Consider the following 12179-nt stretch of genomic DNA (forward strand, 5'->3'; position numbering starts at 1 on the left):
ACTTTGGAACTCGCAGCTCTCCGGCGCCCCCCTTACCCTCAGGTCAGTCAGGGAACTGCACCTAGGATAATTAGTCGCCGGACGGGCTGCCTATTGTGAACCGGCAATTAGGCTTCTGCAGTAAGGGAATTATCAATGCTGTGGCTGAAGCCCCTTACTCAGCAATATAAGACCCTTCTAGACTGCCAGCAAGCCGTAATAGCCATACACAACGCGCTGCCACCAGTCACGGTTACTTAATTCACAGTGTTAAATTAAGAGGGTCCGTGGCAAACCCCTTGAATTAGTAGCGATTATCTATCAAAGGCGTATAGTTCGATTCTTAGAGCATGGAGACAGATCTAAATAATTTCATTTATTTTCCGAAAGAGGACAGTGATTACAGATAAAAGTTGCTATAAAATTGAGACATAAAATATGTACAGTACAGGTATAAAATAAAAGTGGAGAAAACAAAGAGATTACACTCACAGTTCCATATTGTTCCTTAGGCAGACCATGCGGCTAAGGTGGGTGGAGGCGGAGCTGCACTTCTCCGCTCATTGGGGTCCTTCTAGCACGACGACTTGAGCTGTTCTGAGCTGGTTTGCCCAGGAAATGCCTTATAGACTGTCCTATGTGACATCACAGAGAGGTGCATTCTGGGTTGATCCCACCTCTCTTATCCAAGTTATGTTTTGGCTACAAAACTTAGATTAGCTATAACTTTATGGGAGAAGCTGGTATGGACTCATCAGTGGTATCATGTTTCCCAGCGTAATGAGCCCATCAAGAAAACATCAAACATCTATGCGATATGACCGTCCATTTGGGCGCAAATCCTATCTCATGTTCTGGACAGGGTAGAACTTCGAAACATACGCGGTCTCGAAGCTGGGACCGCTCAGGTTACAAAAATATGATTTGCATATCTCTAGGGTATTTGGTTCTTATGGTATAGTCTCTCATAGTTTTATTCGTTTCAAACAAAGAAGTTTTTCCCGCTCTGAAGAGGAGAGAAGGCAAATGGTGTGAGGAAGATGGTCTAGCTAATTAACATTCCTGCTCTTCCAGAGGAAGTGGCAGGGTTGATAAAACCTGGGGGGAAGGAATTCCTACTACTGAGAGTTTACAATGTCCTAGGATGGAGGATTTGTTAGCACATTGCAACAGAAAACATATCTTGCAGACATGGTACATCACACCTCCCCCCTTAAGAGGGCGCTAAGGAGGCATTACCTCTCGGTAATCGGCCATGCGCACCTCGGCGGGTTCGCCCCGGCGGGACAACCCATCGGCATTGCCGTTTTCACTGCCCTTCCTGTGTTTTACAGTAAAATCGTACTGTTGAAGGGCAAGGCTCCAGCGGAGCAATCTTCCATTGGTTCCCGACACGGTGTGCAACCAGCTCAGTGGGTTGTGGTCGGTTACCACCGTGAAGGCGCGCCCATACAGGTAGGGCTGCAAACGCTGCAGTGCCCACACCATGGCCAGACACTCCTTCTCGATGGTCGAGTATGCCACTTCCCTCGGCAAAAGTTTCCGGCTCAGGTACAACACGGGGTGCTCTTGGTCCCCCGAGTCGACCTGGCTAAGCACAGCACCGAGGCCAAACTCGCTGGCGTCGGTCTGTACCAGAAACGGGCGACTGCTGTCGACTGCTCTCAACACTGGAGAGTTGCACAGGGCTGCTTTCAAAGCTTGGAAAGCCGCCTCACAGTCATCTGTCCAGTTGACTGTTTGGGGTAGCCTCTGCTTGGTGAGGTCAGTCAAGGGTTTGGCAAGGGCGCTATAGTCCTGTACGAACCGCCTATAGTACCCTGCAGTGCCCAAGAAGGACTTCACCTGTTTCTTGGTCCTGGGGGTGGGCCAGGACACGATTGCGTCCACTTTTCCTGGCTCCGGACTCATGGAACCCCCGCCTACCCGGTGCCCCAGGTAGTGGACCTCGCGCATGCCTATCTGGCACTTCCCCGGCTTGATGGTCAGGCCTGCCTGGTGAAGACGCTTGAGCACCTCCTGGAGGTGCTGAAGGTGTTCCTCCCAGGTGGAACTGAAGACGGCAATATCGTCTAAGTACGCCACTGCGTACTCCTCCAGTCCCCGAAGCAGGTGGTTGACCATCCACTGGAAAGTGGCAGGGGCATTCTTCATGCCGAAGGGCATGACCGTGGACTCGTACAGTCCAAAGGGGGTGATAAAGGCGGATTTCTCCTGCGCCTCAGGGCTCAGGGGAATCTGCCAGTATCCCCGACTCAAATCCATGATGGATATGTAGTTGGCGTTTGTCAACCGCTCGAGCAGATCCTCGATGCGCGGCATCGGGTGGGCATCAGAGGTTGTGATGGCGTTGAGCCCCCTGTAGTCCACGCAGAACCGGGTGGTTCGATCCTTTTTAGGCACGAGGACTACAGGTGAAGCCCACGCACCTTTTGACCGTCGAATCACTCCCAGCCTTAACATCTCATCGACCTCTTGGCGCATGACTTGTTGCACCGTTTCAGAGATCCGATAAGGTGTTCGCCGTAATGGGGCATGATTCCCGGTGTCCACCTCATGAACCGCTAACTCCGTCCTCCCAGGACGGTTGGTGAACACGGGCCGGAAGAGTTCCAGGGTGGCCATCAACTGCAACCGCTGGGACACGGTGAGCGAACCACTTATCTCCATGTCCTCAATGGACCCATTGGCCTTGGCCTGGGCCAGCATGTCCAGGAGGGAATCTTCCTCCCCATCCTCTGGCAGATTGCAGACCGGTAGGATGCAAGCTTCACGTTCGTAGTGCGCCTTCAGCATGTTGACGTGAAAGGCCTTGCGCCTACCCCGAGCATGGTCAAGCGTGACCACGTAGGTGACCGGGTTGAGCTGTTGGTGGACGACGTACGGGCCTCCCAGGCTGCCTGAAGCTTATCCGTTGGTACCGGGACCAACACCCACACCTTTTGACCCACCTGGTAGGTCCGCTCCCGGGCGTTCTGGTCGTACCAGCGCTTCTGGTCAGCCTGAGCCTGCGTCATGTTGTCATGCACCAACTGCGTCAAGGTCTGCATCTTGTCACGGAAGCGCATGACATAATCCACGATGGACACTTCTGTGGGGTTTGGCTCATCTTCCCAGGATTCTCTTATCAACCCAAGGGGTCCCCGGACTCGCCTGCCATACAGGAGCTCGAAGGGGGAGAACCCGGTCGAAGCCTGCGGAACTTCTCTGTAAGCGAACAGCAGGTGTGGGAGGTACCGCTCCCAGTCGCGCCCTTGGGTCTCAACCAGTATGCGGAGCATCTGTTTGAGGGTACCGTTGAAACGTTCACACAAACCGTTAGTCTGTGGGTGATACGGACTCGATACCAGCTGCGTCACCTGCATTTTCTCACAGAGAGCCTCCATTAGGCGAGACATGAATTGGGGCCCTTGATCGGTAAGCATCTCCCTGGGAAATCCTACTCTCGAAAAGATGGTCACCAGTGCGTCAGCCACCTTATCTGCCCTGGTTGAAGACAGAGCTACTGCCTCTGGGTACCGGGTAGCGTAGTCTACCACGGTGAGAATGTATCGCTTTCCGGAGCTGCTGGGGACGGACAGCGGTCCTACAATGTCCACCGCGATTCTCTGGAAAGGCTCCTCTATCACCGGCAAAGGAATAAGGGGAGCCTTAAGAGCAGGCCCCGCCTTACCCACTTTTTGACAGGTGGCACAGGAGCGGCAGTAGTGTGTTACATCTGTCCCCATCTTGGGCCAATAGAAGTGTTGAGACAGCCGTGCCTTTGTTTTGCTGATCCCCAAGTGTCCAGCGAGTGGAATCTCATGGGCAATCCGCAACAACTCAGTTCTGAACTGATAGGGGACGACCAGCTGTCTTTCCTTCAACCACTCCTTTTTAGGATCTCCGGGTACTGTCTCCCGGTACAACCTTCCTCGTTCCCAGAACACCCTCTCCTTATCAGACTTGGAGGTGGGCGTCTCGGCGAGACCTCTCAATTTCTCCAGGCTGGCATCTGAGTGCAGAGCAGCCTGGAACTCCATGCTGGAGGCTGCCAGAAGTGACGTCAGGGTCCCCTCTTTACTGGGACCCTCTGGAACCGGCTCTGGGTTCACCTCTGGTTCAGTCTCTCCTGTAGCAGCAGAGGGTCCAGAAGACAGTGCGTTACCTGCGATCTGGGCACTCTGACTGCGTGTGACAGCTGCTATGTATGCTGTCTCCCTGGGGATTTCTGCAGACCCACCAGCTGGTGCTGCCCTGGGCTCTACCTCCCCATCCACCCCCAACACTTCAGGAGCAGTGCTACTTATGGGCCAGTTACCTTCCTCGGTGGCACTGGTCAGCTGCATGGCATTACCTTCCTCATGGTCCCCATGCACCTCCCCATTTCCTTGAGCACCGTTGCTTACTCCTGCCAGGGGTTCCTCAGCCGTCTCACTCCGCAGAGTGACGGGGCTGAGCACTTCGGTACCTGTGGACACATCTACCGCTTCAAAGAAAGGGTTAACGGGTTCAGTCGGCACAGATACATCAACATCATCATCATCCTTCCTAGGAGAAGAATGGTTATCAGTTTGCTTTGGTACATTCACATCAGCATCAGCATCGTACCTGGGGAAAGAATGGTTGTTAGTTGCATCATTACTCATCAAGGCATTAGCAGGTAACACATTCAGTTTCCCATCATCAACATCATCAGGGTTAACGTTACCCTTATTATCAGTTTGGGGAAGGGTGTCAGGGACATAGTATGCAACCATCCTCCCCAAGTCCGTCCCCAATAAAACATCAGTGGGCAAATTTTCAGACACTCCCACCTCCCTCAACCCGCTCCCGGCACCCCAGTCAAGAAAAACTCGTGCCACTGGCAAGGGACAACGGGTGCCTCCAATCCCGGTGACAGTCAGGGTTTTCCCCTCAACAAACTCTTCAGGGGCCGCCAGTCCAGGACGGATGAGGGTTCGTTCAGCCCCGGTGTCCTTGAGGCCTGTAGCAAGACGGGCCCCCACCTGAACAGGTTGAACGTTGTCGTCAGCCCTCCCAACCACACCTCCCACCAAAAGAACAGAGGCATTGGGCCCGGGGGCCTTGGCTGGGGGGTTCTTCGGCCTGTTCGGACAGGTGTAAAAGAAGTGACCAGGCCGCTGGCAGTGGTGACACAGGCGACTGTCAGTAGCCGGCCTGTTGTTGGCAACAGGGACAGGGCCTCCGGAGGGACGGCTAGCTGGGGCATTGGGGTTGGTTGCTGGCTTACCCCCTTTCCAGCTGGTGGCGACTGGCCTCCGCGTCTCGGGCTTCCGGTTGGCCTCGTGGTTGTCGGCGATCTGCGCCGCTTTGTCCGCGTTCGTTGGTTCGCGGTCCAGGATGAACTGTCGGACCTCAGCTGGGCAGAGATGCAGGAACTGGTCTTTGATCATCAGGTCCCGTAGCTGCTCAAAGGTTTCAACAGACAGTCCATGGATCCACTGGTCAAAGTGGGTCCTGAGTCCTTGCACCACATCACTGTAGCTATCGTGTGGGCCACGTTGGAGGTGTCGGAACTTCTTTCGGTATACCTCAGGTGTCAGCCGGTATTTGGCGATCAGCGCCTGCTTTATGGCGTCATAGTCATCATCGGCTTCTGGCGGAAGAGAAGCAAATGCCTCCAGGGCTTTGCCTTTTAGCCCTGGGGTCAAGTACCTTGCCCATTGGTCTCTAGGCAGCTGGTACTGTCTGCAGGCTTTCTCAAAGGCTCGCAGAAATGTGTCCAAGTCCCCGTCCTTTTCCATCACGGGAAAATGCTCTGGCCGGGGTTTAGGAGTCTGGACGCTGCTGGGCTCACGGCTTCGGGCTGTGAGGGCATTCCCACCCCGCTGGAGTACCTCCAGTTCATGGGCCCACTGCGCCTGGCGCTCGGCTCTCTCAGCCTCAGCTTGGCGCTCAGCTCTCTCCGCCTGGCGCTCGGCTCGCTGCTCTGCTCTCTCTCGAGCTTGCTGGATCAGCCTCACCCGCCCATCACTGTCTTCGGCGGGGAGTTCGTCCAAGGCCATTTGCAGATAGGGGTCCACCCCGTTCTGGTTGAATGTGGGGCCAGCGCTCAGGAGTGGAGCCTCTGCTGCAGCCCCATTGCAACTTGGGCCAACTTCTGCGCTCGCTGGATTCTGGTCGTTGTCCAGCTGCACTAGAGCCGCGATCATTTGAGCTCTGTTTTTGTTCGTGGCGTCAAGGCCTTGGTACGTGCATAACGCAGCAAGAACTTCCTTTGTCTGCCGGGTGTACCAAGGTTCTCCTTTTGCCGCCATGGTTGCCAAATAAAAGATAGAAAAAGAAAAACGAAGAAACGGGAGGGGGATACTTGCAAGTACACACTAATGTCTCAGGACTAGTAACCACTGAGTCTGTTCTCCAAAACCTATGATGCAGGATTCCCGCAGGAACCGTGCAGGTTTTTAGTGAGAGGAATGATTGCTCAAACCAAATCACTAATGCTCTAGGATTATCCCACCGCGCTGCCACCAATATGTGATGAACAGCCCACCGCCGTTCGTCCACTTACGGGCGACACTAACGGGAGTCCCGCTGCCACCAAAACGCGACGGACAGCGGACCCTGTGTCACCACTATGTCACAGTCCCACCACTGACACGGGTGTATCAGCGGACGGAGGGGCGTGACACAATGCCGGCACACGGCTATCACAGGCGCAGTGGGGCTTATCTTAGTTATCCCAACACTGGCACCATGTGACCAAAAATATCCAGCAAGCTAATCTCGCTCTACAATTTGCCGCAGGGGGAGTTTAATTTGGATGCCCCACCACTGCTATCAATCTTCCAAGTACTGCGGGGATTTATGTATATCCCACTTTCTCAGTTCCACTTTGGAACTCGCAGCTCTCCGGCGCCCCCCTTACCCTCAGGTCAGTCAGGGAACTGCACCTAGGATAATTAGTCGCCGGACGGGCTGCCTGTTGTGAACCGGCAATTAGGCTTCTGCAGTAAGGGAATTATCAATGCTGTGGCTGAAGCCCCTTACTCAGCAATATAAGACCCTTCTAGACTGCCAGCAAGCCGTAATAGCCATACACAACGCGCTGCCACCAGTCACGGTTACTTAATTCACAGTGTTAAATTAAGAGGGTCCGTGGCAAACCCCTTGAATTAGTAGCAATTATCTATCAAAGGCGTATAGTTCGATTCTTAGAGCATGGAGACAAATCTAAATAATTTCATTTATTTTCCGAAAGAGGACAGTGATTACAGATAAAAGTTGCTATAAAATTGAGACATAAAATATGTACAGTACAGGTATAAAATAAAAGTGGAGAAAACAAAGAGATTACACTCACAGTTCCATATTGTTCCTTAGGCAGACCATGCGGCTAAGGTGGGTGGAGGCGGAGCTGCACTTCTCCGCTCATTGGGGTCCTTCTAGCACGACGACTTGAGCTGTTCTGAGCTGGTTTGCCCAGGAAATGCCTTATAGACTGTCCTATGTGACATCACAGAGAGGTGCATTCTGGGTTGATCCCACCTCTCTTATCCAAGTTATGTTTTGGCTACAAAACTTAGATTAGCTATAACTTTATGGGAGAAGCTGGTATGGACTCATCAGTGGTATCATGTTTCCCAGCGTAATGAGCCCATCAAGAAAACATCAAACATCTATGCGATATGACCGTCCATTTGGGCGCAAATCCTATCTCATGTTCTGGACAGGGTAGAACTTCGAAACATACGCGGTCTCGAAGCTGGGACCGCTCAGGTTACAAAAATATGATTTTCATATCTCTAGGGTATTTGGTTCTTATGGTATAGTCTCTCATAGTTTTATTCGTTTCAAACAAAGAAGTTTTTCCCGCTCTGAAGAGGAGAGAAGGCAAATGGTGTGAGGAAGATGGTCTAGCTAATTAACATTCCTGCTCTTCCAGAGGAAGTGGCAGGGTTGATAAAACCTGGGGGGAAGGAATTCCTACTACTGAGAGTTTACAATGTCCTAGGATGGAGGATTTGTTAGCACATTGCAACAGAAAACATATCTTGCAGACATGGTACATCACAGTTGGTGATATGGTGTGGTTATCATCAAAAAATATTGCTATGAAGGTGGCTTCTCCTAAGTTTAAGCCTAGATTTATTGGACCTTACAAGATTTTGGAGATTATTAATCCGGTCTCTTGTCGTTTGGCTCTTCCTGTCACATTTAAAATCCATAATGTGTTCCATAAATCTTTGTTGAAGAGGTTTGTTGAACCTGTTGTTCTGGGGGTTGCACCTCCAGACCCTGTATTGGTTGAAGGTAACATGGAATATGAGGTAGAGAAAGTACTGGATTCCCGTCTGGCTAGATGGAGACTCCAGTATTTGGTTAAGTGGAAGGGTTATGGTCAGGAGGATAATTCCTGGGTCTCTGCCTCTGATATTCATGCCAAAAGATTGGTGCGTGCCTTTCATCGGGCTCACCCTGATCGCCCTGGTGGCGTGGTTGAGGGTTCGGTGACCCCTCCTCAAGAGGGAGGTACTGTTGTGAGTTCATTTTCCCCTTCACTACTGAGGCCCGAGGAACTCCCTCTTCTGGTGAAGAAAGGTAGTGAGCCTGATTGTCAAACACCTGGGGCTGATGATGATGACTGGCTGAGTGGAGTTAATGACTGGATATAAGGCTGCCGACGCCCTTCTGGCCTGCGGGTGATTTCTCTGTGGACTTCTAGGAATCCAGTCTGATTCCTGCTCATCTAAAGCTAAGATTTCTGCTTTGCCTTTTTGCATTAGTGTTTTGTTTTCCTTGCTTTTCTGGATTCTGCCATTCCCTGCTGGGGTGAGCTGAATCTCCTTTTGCCTGTTGCTCTGTCTTCAGAATATTCCTGAGTACTGACATAGCTTTTTTGAGGCCTAGCGTCTTCAGGGCCTTTTTTACTGTCAGTTTGTTGGCTCTTATTTTCATAGGGGTTTTCACGGATTGCAGACAGCAGCCTTCCTGTCCTTTCCTATCTAAGCTAGCGTGGGCCCCATCTTTGCTCAGTCTATCTTTCTGTCTGTGTTTTGTTCTTTCTTCTTGCTTCACCGTCATTATATATGGGGGGCTGCCTTTTACTTTGGGGTCTGCTCTGGGGCAGTTTAGATTTCCCTTTCTGTCTTTAGGCTATGTAGTCCTCCGGCTGTGATCGAGGGGCCTAGGGCATCGTAGGAGCCCCCCACGGCTACTGCTAGTTGTGTTGATAGGTTCAGGGGACTGCAATCAGATAGCTGCCAACTTCTCTGGTTTTCTGGACTTAGCTAGCATTTCTATTTTTGCCTCCTACGGTGACTCAATCATAACACCTGTCCTTCGAGCTGGGTTGGAACAATGAGGCCTTGGTAGAAGCCTTTTGGTGAGGACTCTTGGGTCGAATCAAGGATGAGCTGGCGGCTCAGGACACTCCAACCTCCTTGGAGGATCTGATCTCCCTGTCTACCCACATCGACTTGCGCTTTCAGGAGTGCTCCCGAGATCCCGCTAGAGAGAGAAGATTTCCTCGCCTCATCCTGGCTACTCGCAGTCCTCCCCACTCGCGCCCTGTAACAGCTTCTGCTGCCCCTGCACCGGAACCCATGCAAGTGGACCGACTCAAGCCAGTGGAGCAACGCTGGAAAGAGAGGCTCACACAGGGTCTCTGCTTCTATTGTGGGAGTGCATCCCACTTCTTGCATTCCTGTCCCGAGCGGCCGGGAAATGCCTCCTCCTAGGACAGGTAAGAGAGGCCTCCCTGGGTACCTGTGATTCCTCTCTACCCTTGACCCTTTCTGTTCTTTTGCATCTGGGCTTTAAGCATTTTTCTGAGTGGGCTTACGTAGATTCTGCTGCAGCTGGAAACTTCATTCAGCTCGAGGCAGTTAGGAAGCTTCGGATCCCTGTCAGGTCCCTGGAGACTCCTCAGCAGATAGCTTCGGTCAATGGCCAACCCCTGCGGGTGTCCGTCAGTCAGGTCTCCGAAGAGCTGGAACTTCAGATTGGAGCCCTGCACCGGGAAAGGATAGCCTTCTACGTGCTGCCCTCATTGTCACATACCATCCTTTTGGGACTTCCTTGGTTGAGAATACACAAGCCTATACTAGACTGGCGGTCTGGTGACATCCTGCATTGGGGACAGTCCTGCCAAAATAAGTGTTTGCTTTCCGTCCAGCTGAAGAACTCCTCACGACCAATGTCGGTGTCTCCAGATTTACCTTCTGCCTATTGGGCCTTTGTGGATGTCTTCAACAAGAGAGAGTCAGAGAGACTGCCTCCGCATCGCCCATATGATTGCCCGATCGATCTTGATCCAGGCTCCACTCCGCCCCGGGGTCGGATTTATCCGCTGTCCCCATCCGAGACCAAAGCCATGACTGAATATGTCCAAGAGAATCTGGCCAAAGGCTTTATTTGCAAGTCTTCTTCGCCCGCAGGTGCGGGTTTCTTCTTTGTCAAGAAAAAGGATGGGTCCCTCCATCCCTGCATTGACTACCGGGGTCTCAACGATACCACAATTAAAAACAAATATCCACTTCCTCTCATTTCTGAGCTGTTCAACCGTCTGCGGGGGGCACAAATCTTCACAAAATTGGATCTTCCGGGGGCCTATAATCTAATCTGTATTCGCCCCAGAGATGAGTGGAAGACCGCTTTCAACACCCGCGACAGCAGCTATGAATATTTGGTCATGCCCTTCGGCTTGTGCAATGCTCCCGCAATGTTCCAGGAATTTGTCAATTATGTTTTCCGAGATCTACTCTATTCCTGTGTGGTGGTGTACTTGGACGATATTCTTGTGTTTTCCCGGGACCTGTCTGCCCACAGAAGAGACGTCCGCCAAGTGTTGTTACGTCTGAGAGAGCATGGTCTTTATGCCAAGCTCAAGAAGTGCGCCTTCAAACAGTCTTCTCTACTGTTCTTGGGTTACATAATTTCTGACTCAGGCCTATGTATGGACCCAGAAAAGTGTTCGCCGTACTCAACTGGCCGCGTCCCCAGGGAGTTAAGGCTATCCAGCGATTCCTTGGTTTCACTAATTACTACCTGCATTTTATCCCACTCTTTTCCACCTTGACCTGCCCTATCTCCGCTCTGATCCGTAAGGGGGCCAATCTTCACCTCTGGTCACCTGAGGCCGAGAACGCCTTCCAGTCCTTGAGGCAAACCTTTGCTACAGCTCCCATACTCCATCGTCCTAAAACTATCAAGCCCTTCATTCTTGAGGTGGATGCCTCTGCCACCAGGGCTGGTGCGGCACTTTCTCAGATGTCTTCCTCCGGACGACTGGTCACCTGCGGCTTCTTCTCTAAGACATTCTCCACCTCAGAGAGGAACTATGCTATTGGTGACAGGGAGCTGCTCGCTATCAAATTAGCGTTGGATGAGTGGTGGTATTGGTATCTCCTGGAGGGAGCTGTACATCCTTTCAAGATCTACACAGACCACAAGACCCTGGCATACATCCTGTCAGCACAAAGGCTTAATCCCCAGCAGGCCAGGTGGTCACTGTTCTTTGCCCAGTTCGGTTTTGAGCTTCTTTTCCGTCCCGGCAATAAGAACCTCATAGCAGATGCCTTATCCAGATCCTTTCTGGTCACTGATAGTGAAAAAGAACATCGCACATCATAAATCCTAGCAAGGTCATCGTAGTTGCTCCTGTTAATGTGACTTCTTTGCCTCCGGGTAAGTCTTTTGTTCAAGAAAGCAATAGGAAGCGAGTCTTACACTGGGGTCATGCCTCTAAGCTGGCAGGCCATGTCGGCCTCAAGAAAACCCTCTCTCGTCTCTCGTTACTATTGGTGGCCCTCTCTTTCTCAAGATCTCTGAAGTTTTATTGCATCCTGTCCATCTTGTGCCAAAAACAATGTTCCTCGGCACCTACCCTCTGGTCTCTTGCATCTGCTTCCAGTTCCTTTGGCTCCCTGGCAACATATTGCAATGGACTTTATTACTGATCTGCCTCGGTCTTCAGGTCATACAGTCATCCTTGTGGTCATGGATCGATTTTCCAAGAAGGCTCATTTCATTTCTCTGCCAGGATTACCCTCTGCTCCCGAGTTGGCAATAATTTTAATCACCCATGTTTTCCGGATTCATGGCTTCCCTCAGCATATTGTTTCGGATGGAGGAGTCCAGTTCACCTTGCGGTTTTGAAGAGGCCTATGAAAACTGATGAATGTGACGCTAGACTTTTCCTCTGCCTACCATCCCCAAACTAACGGTCAGGCAGAACACACAAATCATATCCTTAA

This window comes from Dendrobates tinctorius, unplaced genomic scaffold (assembly GCF_039654945.1).
Source record: "Dendrobates tinctorius isolate UK_male_01 unplaced genomic scaffold, ASM3965494v1 ptg000240l, whole genome shotgun sequence".
In the NCBI taxonomy this organism is placed as follows: Eukaryota; Metazoa; Chordata; class Amphibia; order Anura; family Dendrobatidae; genus Dendrobates; species Dendrobates tinctorius.